The sequence below is a fragment of the Acomys russatus genome, chromosome 18 (assembly GCF_903995435.1).
Source record: "Acomys russatus chromosome 18, mAcoRus1.1, whole genome shotgun sequence".
Taxonomy (NCBI): domain Eukaryota; kingdom Metazoa; phylum Chordata; class Mammalia; order Rodentia; family Muridae; genus Acomys; species Acomys russatus.
Genome location: NC_067154.1, coordinates 51,297,463 through 51,316,865, shown reverse-complemented (window position 1 = coordinate 51,316,865; position 19,403 = coordinate 51,297,463).

The window sequence follows — 19,403 nt, the reverse complement described above, 5'->3', positions numbered from 1 at the left end:
TGCTCATCTTCCACGACCTGACCACAGCCTATCAAATCTTGTCAGCATAGTATGCATCCCCTTCCTCTGTGTGCCCAAAGGGCCACCGCGCCAAAGGGGAAATGATCAAATTTCAGTAACTAGAGTTCACTTCAGAGACAGTCCCTACGCTCCCTGAACACCCTCCTACAGATCCTCACACACCCACAATTTGAGGATGAGCTGTTCACCTGCTATGTCTGAACAGGGGGTCTAGGTTCTCTGTATACAATATCCTTGGTTGGTACATCAGCTTGTGCAGGCACCCATGGGTACAGATCCACAAGCCTTTATGGTCTCCTTGTGGAGCACCTGACCCCTCCAGGAACTTCCACTTCTCCCCATTTTTCTACATAACTCTCAACACTTCACCCAGAGTCTTACTACAAGTTCCAGCAACTGTCTTGATCACCCACTGCATGGAGTCTCTCACAGGACATCTATATTGGGATAATATCCACTTATAAGTGAGTATAAACCATTCTTATCTTTCTGGGAATCAGTTACATCACGCAGAATGATATTTTCTGATTTCATCCATTTGCCTGCAAGATTCAAGATTTCCTTGTTTTTTAATAGATGAGTCGTATTCCATTGTGTTAATGGACCACAGTACCTTTATCCACTCTTTGGTTGAGGGATATTTACATTGTTTTCAGATTCTGTCTATTATTAATAAAGCTTCTATGAACATAGTTGAACAAATGTCTTTGCTTTAAGGTGGAACATCTTTCAGGTATATGCCCATGAGTGGTATAGCTGGGTCTTAAGGTATCACTATTCCCAAGTTTCGGAAAAGTACCAGATTGATTTACAAAGTGGATGTACAAGTTTGCACTCCATTAAACAATAGAGGAGTGTTTCCCTTTATCCACATCCTTGCCAGCATGTGCTGTCACTTGAGTTTTTGACCTTAGCCATTCTGATGGGTATAAAGTACAATCTCAGAGTTGTTTTGATTTGTATTTCCCTGATGACTAAGGACATTGAGCATTTAAATTTTCTCAGCTATTTGATATCCCTCTGTTGAAAATTCTGTTTATTCCTGCACCTCATTTTTAAATGGATTATTTTGTTTAATGATGTTTAATTTCTTGAGTACTTTATATATATTTGGATATTGGATATAGAGTGGGTAAGGATCTTTCCCCAGTCAGTAGGTTGGTGTTTTTTACTGTTGACAGTGTCCTTTGCCTTACAGAAGCTTCTCAGTTTTATGATGTGAAATTTATTAATTGTCGATCTTAGAGCCTGAGATATTGGTAGTGTGTTCAGGAAGTTGTCTCCTGGGTCAATGAGTTTGAGGCTTTTCCCCACTTTTTTTTCCTAACAGATTTAGATTTTATGTTGAAGTCTTTAATCCTTTTGGACTTTAGTTTACTGCAGTGTAATAAATATGGATATATTTGCATTTTTCTACATGTAGACATCCAGTTAGACCAGTACCATTTGTTGAACATGATATCTTTTATCTATTGTATGGTTTTGGCTTCTTCATCAAAAATCAAGTGTATATAGGTGTGTCAATTTATTTCTGCAACTTCAATTTGATTCCATTGACCAACTAGCACTTGATAAACTCCAATACCCATTCATACTTAAAGTCTGGGAGAGACCAGGGATACAAGGTACATTCCTAAACACAATACAGGCTATATGCAGCAAGCTGATAGCCAATATCAAATTAAATGGAGGGACACTGAAAGAAATTCCACTAAAATTAGGAACCACAGAAGGCTGCCCACTCCATATCTCTTCTGTATAGTACTTGAATTTCTAGTTAGTGCAATAAGACAACAAATGGAGAACAAGGGAATCCACATCAGAAAAACAGTCAAAGTATTAGTATTCACAGGTGATATGATAGTGCACAGAAAATACCACCAGAGAACTCCTAAAGCTGATAAACACCTTCAGCAAAGTTGCTGGAAGCAATATTAATTAAAAATTATAATTAGCCCTCCTGTATAAAAATGACAAATTCACTGAGAAAGAAAATAAGGATTCAACACACTTTACAACAGCGCAAATAATATAAAATATCTTGATGTAGCTATAAACAAACAAGTGAAACACTTGCATGAAAAAACACCAACACTCTGAGGAAAGAAACTGAGGAAGATATCAGAAGATGGAAAGATCAACACTGTAAAAATGGGCATCTCTACCAAAAGAAGCGATCTACAGATTCAATGCAGTCCCTATCAAAGTCCCTATACAGTTCTTTACAGAATTTGAAAGATGAATTCTCAACTTCACAAGGAAAAGCAAAAAACCCAGAGTAGGTAAAAACAATCATGTACAACCATTCCAGAGGAATCTCCATCCCAGGTCTCAAGCTATAATATAGAGCAAAAGTAATAAAAGTGGCATGGTACTGGCATAGAAATCTCTGATTTTAAATGACTAAGATTTAGGGCAGAGGCAGAAGGGAGGACAGGGATTTAGATAAGAAAATTAGTCAGCCTGAAGGTTAGCCACGCTAAGGAGACACTGAAGCATATATCTAGTATATTATGTATATGCTTTGCCTATTCAGATACTTCAGATTATCGACACAAGAACATTGTAACTATCCTTTTCAATTTGAAATATAAGATGTATTATTTATGTGGAAATTTAGTTTTATGAACATACTTATTTCATAGCTTTCTTTCTTCTTTTTAAAATTTATTATTGTCTCATAAAATGCATCCCAACTACAGTCTCCCCTCCCTCCACCTCTCCTAGTTCTCCACATACCAACTTTCTCATCCAGATCCACTGCTCCTTCCTTTCCTTTCAGAAAAGAGCAGGCTTTCCAGGGATATCAACTGAGCACAGCGTAGCAAGACACAAAAAGACTAGGCACAAACTCTCTATCAAGGCCAGATGAGGCAACTCAGTAGGAAGAAAAGGATCCTAAAAGCAGACAAAAGAGTTAGACATCTCCACTCCTTTCTTCTTTGAGTATTCCACCTTTGAAAATAATAACTTAAGTAGGTATGATGTACACAAAGTTTTCAAGAATTTGTAAATCAGAGAAGTTTATATGCTATTTCAAAATTTTTCAACTCAATTGAATATGGCCACTAATACTAACATCCTGGAAATAATAATAATAGCTCAGAAAGGTATTTCTTAGTTCACTTACAACTGTCTAAAAGTACCAATAATGGATAAAAACTATATAAACTGATAAACTACACTCCTTGAAAGTAACTTAAAAGTACTTCAGCTATTTAAAGTCAGTGGGATTCCTATATGAAAGATTTTCAGCAAAAAAATCACAGATTTTTCTTTCATTATTCAGTTCAATAATTGCAAATTAAACATTATTCAAAATTGAAAATTCCTAATGCATATAATTCACTCTAACTCCCCAATCATGTGTCATTTCCCCACTCCAGCCAGACTCTTTTCTTCCTCCCAAATCTCTTTTCCATCTTCAACACTTTACATTTTGTTTGTCTCACAGAGATTGTCCAAGGCTATCTGTTTGTTCTTAAGTTTAAATCTTTGCACTAGAAGCAGGTTTATTTGGGTTGACTATAAACCGAGATATTATGTCACTTCCCTCTTTCATAATGTGTCAATTTTAAATGATTACACAGTAAGTTACAGGAATCTGTGAAAACTTTCCTGTCCATACCAAACAGGAAGTCCCAATGTGAGTGTACTCAGTGCCAGCAGGAACAGCTGTTGTGAGTCTATGATCACCATGGTTACATTATACTAAGAAGATGACTTTTTTCCAGATTTCTCCCCATATTCTGACTTTAATAGGACTTCTGAGAATCTTCTTCCTTGCCATTTCCTGATTTAAGTGGACAAAATAAATATTCCAGTTTTAATTTTCTATATATTGCATTCAAGATCTATGAAATCTTTAAGAGTAGGACTTTATCAACTCACCTCTGTGGATCTCCAAAAGAAGTGGCAAGAGTCTGTACTGTTTTGGGGATCTCTGCTATCTTTCTGATCAACTCCCATGAAAGAACAGCAAAATTGGAAAGGACATTTTTGGTCAGTGTTTCATTAATTTTATGACTTCCACCATCTAGCATTGTGGATTATCTGTCTCAAACTTGATTTTTAAACATTTTAATTGAATTACCAGATTGAGTGTTTAGAAGTGTTTTTATACCTCCTTCATTTTGATTGAACTGGCCATGGTTTTTTCTCATTCACCTTTGTCTAAATTATTTTATCTCTGATTCATTCAATCCCTAATATTTCTCATCTCCATTCTCATTTGTCATCCCAACAGAAAATGTGTGACAGTGTAATCAGAAAATTTAATCACACGTGGGCCCTTTCTTAGTACAGAGCTTTATGTGACTCTCCAGATTAAAAAAAAAATTCTTTAGAAGTGTTAATGCCTTTCCATTTGCCCCATTTTTTAACCCACCATAAATTGATTATGCTTTAGCCATTTCTCAATAAAGGAGCAACAATTGGCATACCATCCGTATGTCAACATATTTATATTCAATTTGCTTTGTTTCTTTTTGTTATTAAGAAGTGAAGTATTTTTAAGTTTGACATCATGTCTGTAACTAATAGACAATAATCACATAAGCATGTGTTTGAAAAATAAACCCTAAACAAACAATGTTCTAAGTTCTAAAACTGCCTCATCAAAAATACTTACACTATTTTCTCGAGAAACTTAATGATGGAATGTCATTTTTTATAAAGATTGGTGATATTTTCATGTTAAACATAAGGCAATGTCTTTGTTCTCGAGTCAGAATTGTAATTTTAATAATAAATTAGCTTAAACGTATTGTATTTAGAGGGTTTGGTTTCCTGCAGAAACCTGAATTCATGCAACTTGTTTTAAAGATTTAAAATGTCTTATACTGACATTCAAATATAAAGTTTTAAACAAGGTTTTGTTTTAACTTTAAAAATTTAGAAGATGCAAGTTCTCCAGGAGAGTATAAAGTGACATAGTTAATTCCCTTCAGATTATCTTACAGATCATAGCTGTAGGGCAATCTTATTAACTTAGCTAGAATACATCTTTCTGTTGGTTTTAGTCTTTGTCAGAGCTTCTAATTTTGTAAGAAGTTAAACCTTTCAGTATTAAAGTGACTAGACTATGTGATCTCTATGAATTCCTTAGATAATATAGTTCTCAATTTTCTGAATAATTATGACCTTGGAGGTGATGAGAAAACTGACAAAAATCTATGGAGATTAAAACTTTTACAGTCTTATACTTTGGGTCTTGTACTTGTCCCCAAGACAAATCTGTATGTGACAAGAATAAATATTCAGTGTCCTACATTATGAATTGATACCCTGACCCTTTTTACAGAGGAAGTAATAGAATTCAGCAAATAGTGCCAGATTTTAGGATAATTTTCAATCCATCCACATTTAAATAATTTAAACCATATTTTGAATTAAATATTAAATTCATAATTAGAACATCCATATCCATGCATCTGTAATACCAGAGCTCATAGTGAAATCTAGAGATTCATATATATTTTGTAGGTAAAAGTCCCTAAAAGGCCATAAGAGATTTCATTCCACTTCTTCTGTCTCATGTTATTTATGAAAAAATATTTTTTCCTGGTTTCTTTATCATGACCTCATAAGAAGTGTTTGTGTGTGTATGTGTAGGTGTGTGAGTGTGTGTGTTTGTGTGTGTGTCCATGTGTCTATGTGTCTGTTTTTTATGTGCCTCTAATATTTACATAAAACAAACTTTCTGTAGTTTTAAGTCAGACTCTTGTTTCTGTTTTTAATTATTTCTTGTTTAAATAACATGTGCTACAGCTGCATAAAATAATATTCCCCATCAGCTTTTAACGGTATATTTAAAGAGGGACTATAAGTTTTGCAAGTTTCTATTAGCGTATAACCTACTTATTTTTTCTAGCTAAAATATTTTAGTTCTGAACAATATGCATAGCTATCTTATAGACTTCTACAAAGTTTTTACTTGTCTTTTGTCAGCAAACATTGCCCCCACCCACTCACTTGCCTAATAGCTTTAGGAGTTGCTTTGGCAAGAAAAGAGCCTAGGGAGTCCAATGGAAATTTTCTTGTCATTCACATTAAGCATCTGTACAGATACTGTAGTACCTCTCACTCCATCTACAGTACATGTGAAATTTTCACCTTCGATGATATTATCTGGTTGCCTGCTGTCATATGTTCCTCCCACTCATGTTTGGCCCTGTTGAACTAATATTTTCATTCCAAACCTCCTGAGTGCCATTCAGTTTTTTTCCACAGAACCGAGTCTACCTGACTGTGTACTATGATTTATGTCTGTGGTGGTTTCAAATAATTTTACCTGGCTTTCTCTTCTTGGGAAGACTAAATCACCTTTATTTAAACCATCTTCTATTTATATGTTTGCATAAAGAAAGTGATTTTTTTTGGATATAAATTATACTATACAAGGAAAATTTTATAGGATTTCAAAGATCTGATATGTTGTTTAATTATACAGTTAGGCAGTACTAGTGTATATGCTAAATATAATAGTGGCGTTTTATTCATAGTCAACCTATGTCTTATAATGAATATAGATTACACATTTAGGTAATAAGAAAAAAATCACACTAAATATTTCTGAAGTAAATGTATAATACATATAATTTTGATGTAGGTTATGTAGGTTCACCAATAATTTGCTAGGTGAGATGCTATAATAACTGCCTAATATATTATGTGTGTTTGTGTGTGTAAGTTTCATAGAAATTAGTATTCTCCAAATATATCTCCATATTCACATATTTATAGTAACTTGTTAAGTGTCAGATTTCTAATATTGTTATAAGTATTAATTATTGTATTTTATGGATTTAATTAGATAATTTTCTTATGATTTTTGCCTATAACAATGATGCAGCTTTATTGTAATCTAAAATTTAAAAAGAAACAATAAATTTAGTGTACATATTATTTTTAATTAGTAATTCTATAATCATCCTTACCATTATCATCATGTGAATGTGCTTTAGTTTTAAATGTAATTAGGATAAATATGAAATATATACAAATAAAAACTACAATAAATTAATTTTATTTTTCTGCTGGATAGAGATTTAATCCTAAAAATTGCATATCCACTCTACCACTAAATTATAGCTACACTAACACCAGAGTCATTTTTACTTGTTACAATGTTTAGAAATTGCAATCTAATAAATTTTCAAAAAATTCAAAAATTGTGAAAGATATGTATATTCATATAATATTCCAAATAATTCTAATCATCTTATAAACTTACATTATAAATGTGTATCACCACCAGGATACATCATAAGTGGTCTTTAGATATATAGATGCCAAGATTATAATGTTATATCATGAAATCTCCAGTCATACTAGTGATAAATACAACAGAACAGAATTTAATTTTTTTAAAATGGGAAGTGAAAAATAATGGAATACTACTCAGCTATTAAAAGCAAAGAAATCCAGTAATTTGCAGGCAAATGGATGGAACTAGAACCTGAGTGAGTTAACCCAGACCAGAAAGAGACACATGGTATATACTCACTTATAATTGGACACCAGCCCAACAGAGATGTCCCCAGTCCCCTGAAAATCTTCACTTAGCAGGAGATTGGGATAGACACTAGAAGTGTTAGGTAGAGTTATGCTAATGGATTTTGGGGTTTCCATTGCATCAGATTTTTACTTTGTTCCTGAATTGCCATCAACTCCACTTTTCTCTCCTAGTACTCTCTCCATGATACCTGCACCAGATCCCTCCTGTTCCAGTCTCCACCTCCCCTCAATCCACTGGCAATAGCTACTCAGTTTTCCCTTCCAATGGAGAGTCCATGCATCGCCTTTGAGCTCCTTCTGTTACTTAGCTTCTGAGCCTATGGATTGTAGCATGATTATCCTTTACTTTACAGTCAATGTCAACCTAGAAGTGAGTATACACCATGTTTGTCTTTCTGGGTCTGTGTTACTCGTTTCGATGGTAGTTTTCTAATTCCACCCATTTGCCTGCAAACTTCAATATTTAGATCATTTTCTTTATCCATTCTTCATTTGAGGGACATGTAGGTTGTTCCCAGGCCCTGACTATTACAAATAACATTATGAGCAAGTGTCTATTAGGTATATGCCCACAAGTAGTGTCACTGGGTCCTCAGGTAGAAAGATTGCCAATTTTCTGAGAAACTACTCTATCCATTTCCATACTGTCTACACAAGTGTTAATTCCCACCACCAATGGAAGAGTCTCCCCCTTGTTCCACATCCTTGCCAGGATGAGCTGTCATTACTGTGTGTGTGTGTGCGTGTGTGTGTGTGTGTGCATGTGTCTGTATGTCTGTCTGTGTGTGTGTGTGCGAGTGTGTGTGTGTGTGTGTGTGTGTGTGTGCTTTATCTTATTCATTATAATGGGGGTAAAATGGAATCTCAGAGTCATATTTATTTACTTTTCACTGATGGGTAAGGATGGTAAACATTTCCTTAAGTGCTTCTCAGCCACTTAAGCTTCCTCTGTTGAGAATTCTGTTTAGATCTGTACCCCATTTTTCATTGGGTTATTTCTTTTGTTGATATCCAGTTTCTTGAGTAATTTAGCCATTTATCAGATGGAGATTTGGTCAAAATATCATTCTGTAGGCTGATATTTTGTCCTATTAACAATGTCTTTTGTCTTTGAGATTTTCAGTTTCATGAGGTTCCATCTATTAACTCTTGATTAGTGCCAGAGCTGCCAGTTTCCTGTCCAGGAAGTTGTCTTTAACTTGGACTTGAGCTTGTGAAGAGTGATAAACATGGAACTATTTGCCTTCAGCAGAAAGGGATTTAAATAAAAATAATTAAATTTGATATGTGCTATTGTAGATTTTTACTAAAGGATATACACCTATAAAGTGATAGAGCAAAAGATTTTTGAACTTGGTGATAAATTGCTACTGAATGTTTTGAAAAGAAGCCTTGTGTGTTATAACTGACTTTCCTTTAAATAAGCTATTAAATGAAAGCTTCAAAATACGTCATAGGCTACAATAAGCTAAGACTTAGCATTTTTCAATAGCTAATTTTAGTTTGCTTAGTGTGTGTGAGTGAAGTTAATTGTTAACTTAATCCCACTAGCTGGGAAACAGCAGTAGGCGTTTGCTTTGATTTTGAGGTCAGTCTGGTCTCCAAAATGGGTCCAGGACAGCCAAGGTTACACAGAGAAACCATGTCTCGCAAAACCAAAAATAAAAATAAAAATGTTAACTAAATGTTTAATGCTAAATTGTTTTTAAGTTAAAAAGAATGATTCAAAATTGTTCAAGATATGTATAGATATTTTGAATATATAAATTATATACAGTTATATTGAGTACTAGTTATGTACATAAAGTTATAAGAAGCATTACAACATAAGAAATGTAAAGTTCCAATTCATTATTTATCTAAGAGAAAATAGTTATTAACAGACTGTTCAATTATTGTTAAAAAGGTTGATTATTGCTATTGCAGTAAACGAGCATTTGTTAATTATTTAAAGATCTCATTATGACATTATTATTTGAAAATTTAAAATGTTTTAATTTTTATAAAATTAACATTAACAAAGATCACACAAAATATTACTTAATAAATGATTGTAAATAAGTAAAAGTTATACCATTCTTTTTCATTAATTTTTTCTTTATTTTTGTGACTGACTAAGATCACAGATTTTAAAAATTAAGCATTTAGATAATGTAATCATATTACTCACATTACTGATTAATTAGATACCAATTCAAATAATATAAAAGAGTAACATAAAAGTACAAATAAATTTATAAATCTTGCTAAAGAAAATAATTGAAAGTAATTCTGTTAATTATTTACATTTTTACTGATAGAGTAATTAGACCTATATACTGCAATTTGGAATCAAGCTTAAACTGTTTAAGTTTATAATAAGTGAAAACAGATCTAGCATAAAATATGAAATGAAAAATAATGTTCTGACAAAAATTGGAATTTATAAGTGAGTTTATTAAAAAAAGAAAAGAAAAGAGAAAAGAAAGTAATGATTAAAAGAAAGAAATGGTCTCCATACAGTATACCATATATCTATATGAAACTTTCTTCAGGAAACCAAATAAATAACGTAAAGGGACACAAAAGGGGTGTGGAGGCACATTTCTTTTCCCTCTTAAGATTTATTTATTTATTATTATGCATACAGTACTCTACCTGTGTGTATGCCTGCATGGCAGAAGAGGACACCAGACCCTATTATAGATGGTAATACAGGATAACGACAACCAAAGAAATGAAATAACAAGGAGGACCATATCAGGAAAGCTTAATTGTCACTCAGAAGGACAAACAGAATTAACAGCAGAAGAAGTTGAAGAGAGAGACGGGAGGACCATAGAGGTCCTCTGAAAGACGCCACCAAGCTGAGACCACAGCCAAACTTCAGGATGAAGTACAGGGTGTCTTATGGGATGGTTGGGGCATAGAAGGTCCTGGAGGGGCCAGGAGCTCTACAAAAAGACCAATGTTGCCAACAAATCTGGGCAGAGGAGAGGGGGGTTCTGCAGAGACTGACGCACAAACCAAGAACCATGCGTGGTGACGACCTGTACCCTCTCCTCAGCTGTAGTATACAGGCAGTACAGTCTCCTTGTGGGTCTCATAATATGGGGAGTAATGACTACTCTGACATGGGACTCTATGACCTACACATTGATGGTTTCTCCCTGGTGGGATGGCCTTGCCAGGCCACAGAGGAAGAGGATGTAGGCAGTTCAGATTTGACCTGATAGGCTGAGGTCAGATGTTAGAGGATGTGGTCTCCCCCTTTCCCAAGACTAGGTTAGGGAGGGAGGGGATATGAAGGAGGGATGGCGGAGCTGGCTGAGAGGTACAAGGTGAAGAGGGTGGAGGCTACAATCTGGATGTAAAGTGAACAAAGTATAGACAAAAAGAGTAAAAGGGAATCCAAGTTAATTTGAAATAATGAATTGATATGCACTGTAACATGACAAAAATGCTATATAAACAATGTATATGTTATAGAATCAATAATTATTTCCTTATATTCAGCAATATAAGAGAATACTTCAGTATTCTCTTTTGGCAAACAATAACTTGAACACAGCTTAGCTGTTTGGAGTGTTTTTTCTCTCCAGCGATTATTACTGCTTATGTAATCTTGGAGAGAGGCATGCAATCTTTTAAGTTTCAGAAACTATAGTGATACAAATATATGCCATACCCCCAGCTCTACTACATAACAAGGATAACCTGAAATGGCTGCCAAAACCCAGAAGCTTTACTCTTCCCTTATTATGATCCCAAGTTTTAAGAATGGCTTTGTGTACAGAATCTTAGCAAGGAACAGTGTAAATTAAAGATTCATAAATATTAAGATATGATCTCCAAATGTGACACACTAAATCAATCTCTGGCTACCTGTTGTAAAGAATCTATAAAGTTTGTAAAAGAGAAGGGAGGCCTGGGAACATACTGGAATAGCGAATCTCACTCATGTCATGAACTAGAAGCAGTAAAACAGAAACCGATTAAACCTATGGGCAAAAGGGAATTGCACATATATTCTGATTGCACAGTTGGCGGACCAAAAGCCATTCAGAGGGAATATCTATGAAGCCCATCTAGAATAAGTTAATAATGTACATGTTAGGTATTTTTCTATCACTGTGATAAAATCCTATGACCAAAAGCACATTGTGAGAAATATTTACTTTGGGTTATGTTAAGAGAGGCATTAAAGCACTTCATAATGAGAAGGCTTAACAGCAAGGGGAAGACGTGGTGGCAGGCTCAGAAAGATGACTGCTCTCATCTGCAACTGCAAGCGTAAACCGGAGGGTGACCTAGACATGAGACAATACTGTGAACTCTCAGAGTCCGCTCCCATTGGTGTACATCTTTCAGTATACCCAAACAGAGCCACCAAGCGAAGGCCAATTATTTAAAAGCAAATACTACTGGGAATGTTTCTTACATAGAACCCTGCAAACTAATAAAATCTGTCCAGAGACCAACAACAAAATATTATGTCAAAGAAAGATTTTCCTTTTAAGAGTAAGTCTTTAAAAATAAGATAGAAGTAAAGCAAAATCCAAATTCAGTGGAGTATCATTCATCATTACTAGACATAAAAATATAGGAATGTGTTATTGTCCTTTGATAAAAAGAAAAGTCAATAGAAATTTGCTGTGATTAGAATTACATCTTGTTATTAATAAGACTTCAAAGGAGCCATTGTATAAAGTGTTTAGTATTAAAGGAAACCATGGCAACAGTAAAAATACACTACTTAAATATAAAGGGCAAAATTATGATAAAAGATGAAAATTATATTTTAGATTTAAAAGTAAGCTAACAGAAAGATACATTTTTTCATGTAATAGTCATGACATATTGGAAATGATAGACATTATGAATTATAACAAAGCAAATAGAATTTATTCAATCCAAAAAAGAACAAAAAGACATCAAGATAATTTGAAATATTTGAATCTCTGTGATTAAGATTTATATATTCATGAAATCAGGTGATTCTGTACATATAAAAGAAGAGGAAGAAAATAAATAATGGCAGAAATACCTATTATTATATTATTTTGCCTAAGAATAATTAAACCCTACAAATAATCACATTGATAGCTGTGGTGTAGTTTGAACATTTTATAAAATAAATTCTATCTAAATCCGTTAAAGTGTTGGGTGACTCATGAAAAAACATCAAATATTTTAGGATTAATATAAAAATTATATAAATACTTTTGTGTAAAAATTATTTTTCAACAATACGTTATAAAGGAATACAGTGTACTATAAATTTTATGGAATTACTGGTCATATTTAAAATTAATATCTATATAAAGTATAACAAGGAATGAGCAAATACGACTTTAAAAAAAGAAAATTAGTAACAAAATAACAAATTTATTGCAGTCTACTTCAGTACATTTTGTAAATGTTGAAAATATCAAGAATTATTAGTTTTACTTAGAAGTATATTTAGACTCATACATAGACTCATATATAATAATATACCTATAAAGCATAAATAAATGAATATTTAGAACAAAAAGCTGTATACCTCATTCAGCCACACCCTTAACTGAGGAACTGTTGGAAGTTGATGGTTGCTTGCGAAAGGAGGTGAGTTTCCTCAGGGATACTGATCAGGCTATAGTTGCCTATGATGCAGTGGATCAAATCCATGCTCATGTTGATAGAACTTAGTGGGGCCACAATGCAGTTCATGAAGTCAGACCCTGAAAGTTGGCGTGTGTATTCTAGTGCCTGCTGGAAGGAGTTAGAGAGGAGAGAGTGTGGATATACTTGAACAAAATGCACACTATAAGCATGAAATTCTCTAAAAATAAATAAAAATATATTCAAAAATGAAATACAGTGGACCAAACATTGAGACAAGGAAGTTACTCCAATTTTATTAATAAGATTCGTAACAAAGTTTAGAAATATTTTCAATATGTAAGTATAATCACAAATTGCTAAAAGTACATATTTTAAAACTCATGATTTATTAATAATATTAAGCAAATTTATAAAACTTAATATTTAAATATAAAGACAATCATGAGTAAGAAAAGGAAGAATATGGATCAATACAGAAACATATAAACAAATTTCAATAAGGGTTTTTTAAAATGCCTATTAATATATTTCAGTTTATTCTTAACTAGTGTTTTCTTTAGTTATATGGACATTTTGCTTCACAAACCTCATCATTTTTCTAATTCTTTTAAGGTTTTTCCTAAGAAAATGCCTCAATTTATAAGAAACTTCAAATTATCATTATTAATTATAACTTCCCAAAACTGTGTATGTTTTAACTTTTGATGCCACAAAAGCTGTTTTTCTGTGTTTTGGATGAATTTTGAGTTGGGTTCCTTCTAGGTAAATGTAGCTCTTCTCAGAGTAAAAGATAGTATGATTTAATTTCATTAAGTTACTCACTTTTCTATCTTGAGGAGAGTGTGCTCAACTGGTTTCTCATTATTTAAGACAAACTCTGTAAGAGGAACTCTGTAACTGATGTCACTACAGTTCAGATCTCACATTTATAACATATACTTATGTTTGTCATTGTTCTATGACCATTATTATGTCAAAAGGGAGGACAAAACATGTGCCAATATGAGGCTTTGCAAGTCTAATCCACAAACAGCATGACTGCAAAATGGAGGGTCAATAACTAGGCTGTGCATGACCATAAGCCAAAGCAGAATCCACTCAGCAACCATTTAAGTATAAAACCTGGTCAAGCAAGAGCAAAATGTAGGCTTAGAAACATTAAACAATTTTATTTCTTAAAAACAGTTATGATCAGCATAAAATTAACTTATGCATATTATATTTTCTTAGACAGAGTTATAAATACTCAATCTCCATTTTTAATATTCGTATGGATGATTACACTTTGCTATTGTTGAGCACAAGTAATGCATGTTTTCTAATATTACAAAAATACTTTCTTATATATTATATGGACAAGTATATACATGTGTGCATATGTGTTATATGTCTATTTGTAATGACTAATAAGACAATTTTTAAAAGGGTTTTTGGCTGAGTGATAATATCATTACTTATATTGTATGTCATAAATTGAAGTGACACATACTACAGTAGCCTTTCTATACTATAAGCATTGTACACTTTCTATACTAATATAGTTTACTTCCTATTGCTGTGATAAAAGGGTAGGGAAGAGAGGCTGGGGAGGAAAGGGTAGAACTCAAGGTAAGAACATGGAATTGGCAAGTGAAACTGAGGATGTTAAGGTAAGCTGCCTGCTGGCCGGCTCTTTATGGCTTCCTCAGCTTGCTTTATTACATTACCCAGGAATGATCTGCCCAGGACTGCATCCACTTCTAGTTCATTGGGACCTCCAATAGTAATCACCAGTAAAAAAATATACCCCATAGATTTGCTTTCAGACAATGTGATAGAGACCTTTTCTCAATTGAGGTGCCCTTTTCCCAGACGACTCTAGCTGTGTTAAGTTGACAAAAAAAAAAAAAAAAAAAAAAAAAAAAAAAAAAAAAATCCCAACTAGTATAGATAGAGAAATACTTAGGCCATGGTTTTGCCAATGGGAACATCTTACCCAACACATCCACCTTGCAGCATGCAGAAGCTTGTATTTGGAAAGACGACTGTTGGCATGGGAACAGCTTACCCAATACATCCATATTGTGCCATGCAAAAGCTTGTACTTAGAAAGACCATTAATGCCAGCTCTCCTCCAGCATATTGCATAACAGCTTCCAGCACTGTGAAAATGAGCCAAAAGAGAGGTTTCTGGTTGGTTGGGTACTGGTTTCTCTATGTTGCACAGGTAAATTATATGATATCTGCAGTACTTGTGACTTATCATATATTTTAATGAATAACCAAGAGCAAAGGCAAATGCCCATGTGTTCTTGTTCTGGATTGTCTTCGTTTTGTTTTAAATCTGACTCATATAACAAATAAGGAAGCAGATTATAAACTCAACTGTCTTTCTCCACAATGCAGCAGTATACATCTTTTGAGTGGAAAGATTTTTCTTTCATGTTCCCTAAAAAGTTTCATGAGCTGTTAGGTGGAAGACTGAAGATGGTTTATTTTTGACAGCTGCCTCATCTTTGTAAATAATTTCTGCATCTTATTCCCAAAGAGGTAAGTAGTCGTAGCCTTCTGTCTGCTGTTTGCCACAGTGGACACATTGTGGAAAGCTGTATGAAAGCCTCTCTTTCCTAAGCCAGCAGCTACCATGAAGACCTTCACCTTGACTTGTTAACAATAGTTTTCTCTCAATGGAATTTGTTGTTTGCTAAATTACTATTTTATGTTTTTTTTAAGAATTATATTGTTACTCTTACAGAAAGTTGTTTAGAGAGAATAAAATGGGTTAAGTGAAATAGAGTCTAGCAATGAGGCCCAGCATCTGTCCCAATCCTCTGCTGAGTGGACTCTCTCAGAGAACATCTATGTTGAGCTAATATCCATTTATAAGTGAGTATATACCATGCTTGTCTTTCCGAGTCTGGGTTACCCTTACTCAGGATGATCTTTTCTAGTTCCATCCACTTGCCTACAAAGGTCAAGATTTCCCTGTTTGCAATAGCTGAGGAGTGTTCCATCTGGAAATGTACCACAGTTTCTTTGCCCATTCTTTGATTGAGGGACATCTAACTTTTTTCCAGAGTCTGGCAAATACAAATAAGCTGCTATGACTCTGGGTGGAGTGACGAGAGTGTTATAGAAGAATGGTGGGATGAAAGAACCCAGAGGTTTCAGGAGTCCCACAAAGAGACAAGCAAGGGTAGCAGATTTGGACCGAGGGAGGCTTGTACAAACTGTTGCACCAACCAAGGACAATGTATGCAGTAAACATAGACCTGCTATTCAGATCTAGCCAAAGTACAGCTCATTCTCTGTGGTTGTGGTGATAGTGAGGACTGCATACAACATGAACTCTGGTGCCCGCAATTTGATCACTTCTTCTTAGTGGGGAGGCTGAGTGGCACACAGAGGAAGGGGAGCCAGGCTATATGGATGAGACCTAATAGGCTGTGGTCATATGGTTGGAGAGGAGGTCCTCTTCTGTCAGAGGTCTAGGGGAAGCAAATCAGGCTGAAGAGAGTGGGAGTGTGAGAATGGGAGTATACAAGCAAGGGGATAACATTTGGGATATAATCTGAATAAATTATAGTATATTAAAATTTAAACATTACAAATAAAAGAATGTGATGTAAATTTAATTTACTATAGGGTAAAAAATGTATTAGTACTGTAGACAGGTCCAATTCCAAAGAAGCAAAATCTGGTGCCCCAGATGAAAGCAGAATTCCCTTTTGACATTAAATGTGTATAGTGTCTTTGTATTGAAGGTGTGGACATCTGACTTTTCTCTATTCTAGATTCTAGATTATTGGGTCCTCAGTGTGACTGTTTGAAAGATATAATAGTGTGAAACTTTGATATTTCTCTGGAGCTTTGGCTTATGTGTAACTAGATCCTCACCTTCCAAATTATCCTCCTCCCCCAAAGCATTTGTTAGTTATTTTCTGGGATATAGTTTCTTAATAAGATTGTTCTGTGGTCTTTTTTTTTTAACTTTCATAAGGAAATTTAATAACATTTTGGATTCCCTATTGATACTAGATGTGATATAATGCAAAAGGATTTGCAAACCCTACACCATGCTGGGTCAGGCGAAAATTAAAGATATTTCTGCTCCACTTGCATTTAGCTTTGTGCATTAGAAGAAAAAAAAAATAACTATAACAGTAATATGATGATTCATCATTATAAATTTATATTACAACCATATCAACATAAAACTCTTTGCTTGCTGTAGGCTATTTGTTAATTTCACAACAGCAAGATAAATTTTCCTAAGAAGTAAACGCAATAAAGGGATGTAGTTACTCTAAGGAGATTAATAAATCTTTTAAAGCATATTGTAAATTCAAGATAGTATTGAAGCAATTAAAGCATTAATTTTTATATGATCAGATTTGAGAATGATAAATCAAAAAGTGACAGGGTTAGAACATCTTTTATTCATATTCCAAGCATGATTTTACTTAGAGGTCTAATATAAATAATGTTTTTATTCTACAAAGCCTCATTTTCTAGGCCCACACAACTGAAATGCATTTGTCTCCAATGAATGTAATTCAGGGTAACAAAAACCACCAAAGGGACACTGGTTTCCTTCATTTGTTTTTTTCAAACTCTTTTGAGAGTTTCTGGTCATCTCAGTAACAAGGTCCATACGTCCTGTAACAAAAGCGTGTTACATCTTTAGCAACATGGTATTACTGTCTAGTCATGGAGGGACGCAAAGGAAAATTCCAATATCCTTTACTGTTCAGTGCTACTGGCAGCCTTCATGACTACTATTTTTTAGAAGGCAACTTTTGCCTGCGCCTGGGTATTTCACTTAACCCATGCTCTTTACACCAAGGCTGTTACATGTTTTATTTTGATTAAAAATAAGCATTCTGGGAATTGGAAGGAATGTGTTAGTGGCACTTTGCATGATTAGCATAAAGTATGGAATGAGTCATATACACAATGTGCTGATGATCAGAGGATAGAAAGCACACAGAAAATCCCTCTGCTCTGTTCTAGTCTGTCTATAAGTCGTAGAGGTTGTGAGCAATGATGAAGAAAGATAATTCTTCTAAATGCAGAAGGCATTAGCAGGCACTCTGGCTAATAGAAGCTTATGTATAACTTCATTAGGAAAATATGGGGCAAAGATGAGAATGTGAGGAGGGAGCTGAAAACATGGTTTAGAAGTTAAGAGAACTCAATATTTTCTGGGGCCCTAGGATGATTTCTAGAACAGCAGCTCTAGTTTAATGGTCTAGTTATTCGGTCCTCTGTGTGCACAAACACAAACATGTCATCCAACACTCAAATAACTAAGGGAAACTATTTAAACGTGAGAACAGGATGGAATGGGCAAGAACTTATTAATCCAAATATTCTTATCATGACATAACAATGAGAACAAAGAATATAAAACTGAAATATATATTTAAAAGTGGTTTAATGTCAAAGCCCAGAAGAGCAGCAGGCACAAAGTTCCAATGCCTGCAGAGGCGTTACTGGCAATTTTTAAATACTAGAGAAGGGAGAGTACACTTTCATTAAGAGTGAAGACCCCGGTAAGTTGCCCATACTTCAGTAGAAGCACACGTCCAAGACTGTATGGGCAGCACTCCTTATATTTGATAGATTAGAACATGGTTGACTGTAGATGGAAGGGGCATATGCAAGAAAATGAGGGTATCTGAGTGATTGGTAACAAGACATACTGTATATATTCTTCCAAATTACTAAAATAACATTATTTATGTTGATTTTTCATTTCTATTTATTCCACTTTTTATTTTGGTTTCATAAAAAATATTTAAAAAAATATATATTCTGGAATTTCTTGGAGGGATTCCAAGATGGCGGCGAGTGGTGTGGACCTTGTTTAGAAGGCAAAGTAATCGAATCAGGGAATTGGACTGATCTGTTAACCAGGAACACCAAGCTCCCCTGCCCGTTACAGCAGGAGAACTCCACAGTTCGAAAGGAACAAACTACGGGAAATCCTGTCTACCCCTGAACACAGGAAGAGCATGGACTATCGGGAGAGCAGACCAAGGAGGCAGCACCTGTGGCTGCTGAGGTAGGTAGCTGAGAATGCGTGGCAGAGGTGATTGGTATGGTGTCTGCAGGGAGAAATCCACCACAAGCACAGCTGCACAGCCCAGGAGCAGAGGAGAGGCTGAGGCAGAATCCACATTGCACCCAATGCCATGTTCCTCCTGCTTCCAGCATCGCTGCCCTGGAGCCCCACAGTGACTCCAACACTGAGTCTCACCCATCTGACAAGGACTTTGGATTTCCAGATGGCTGCT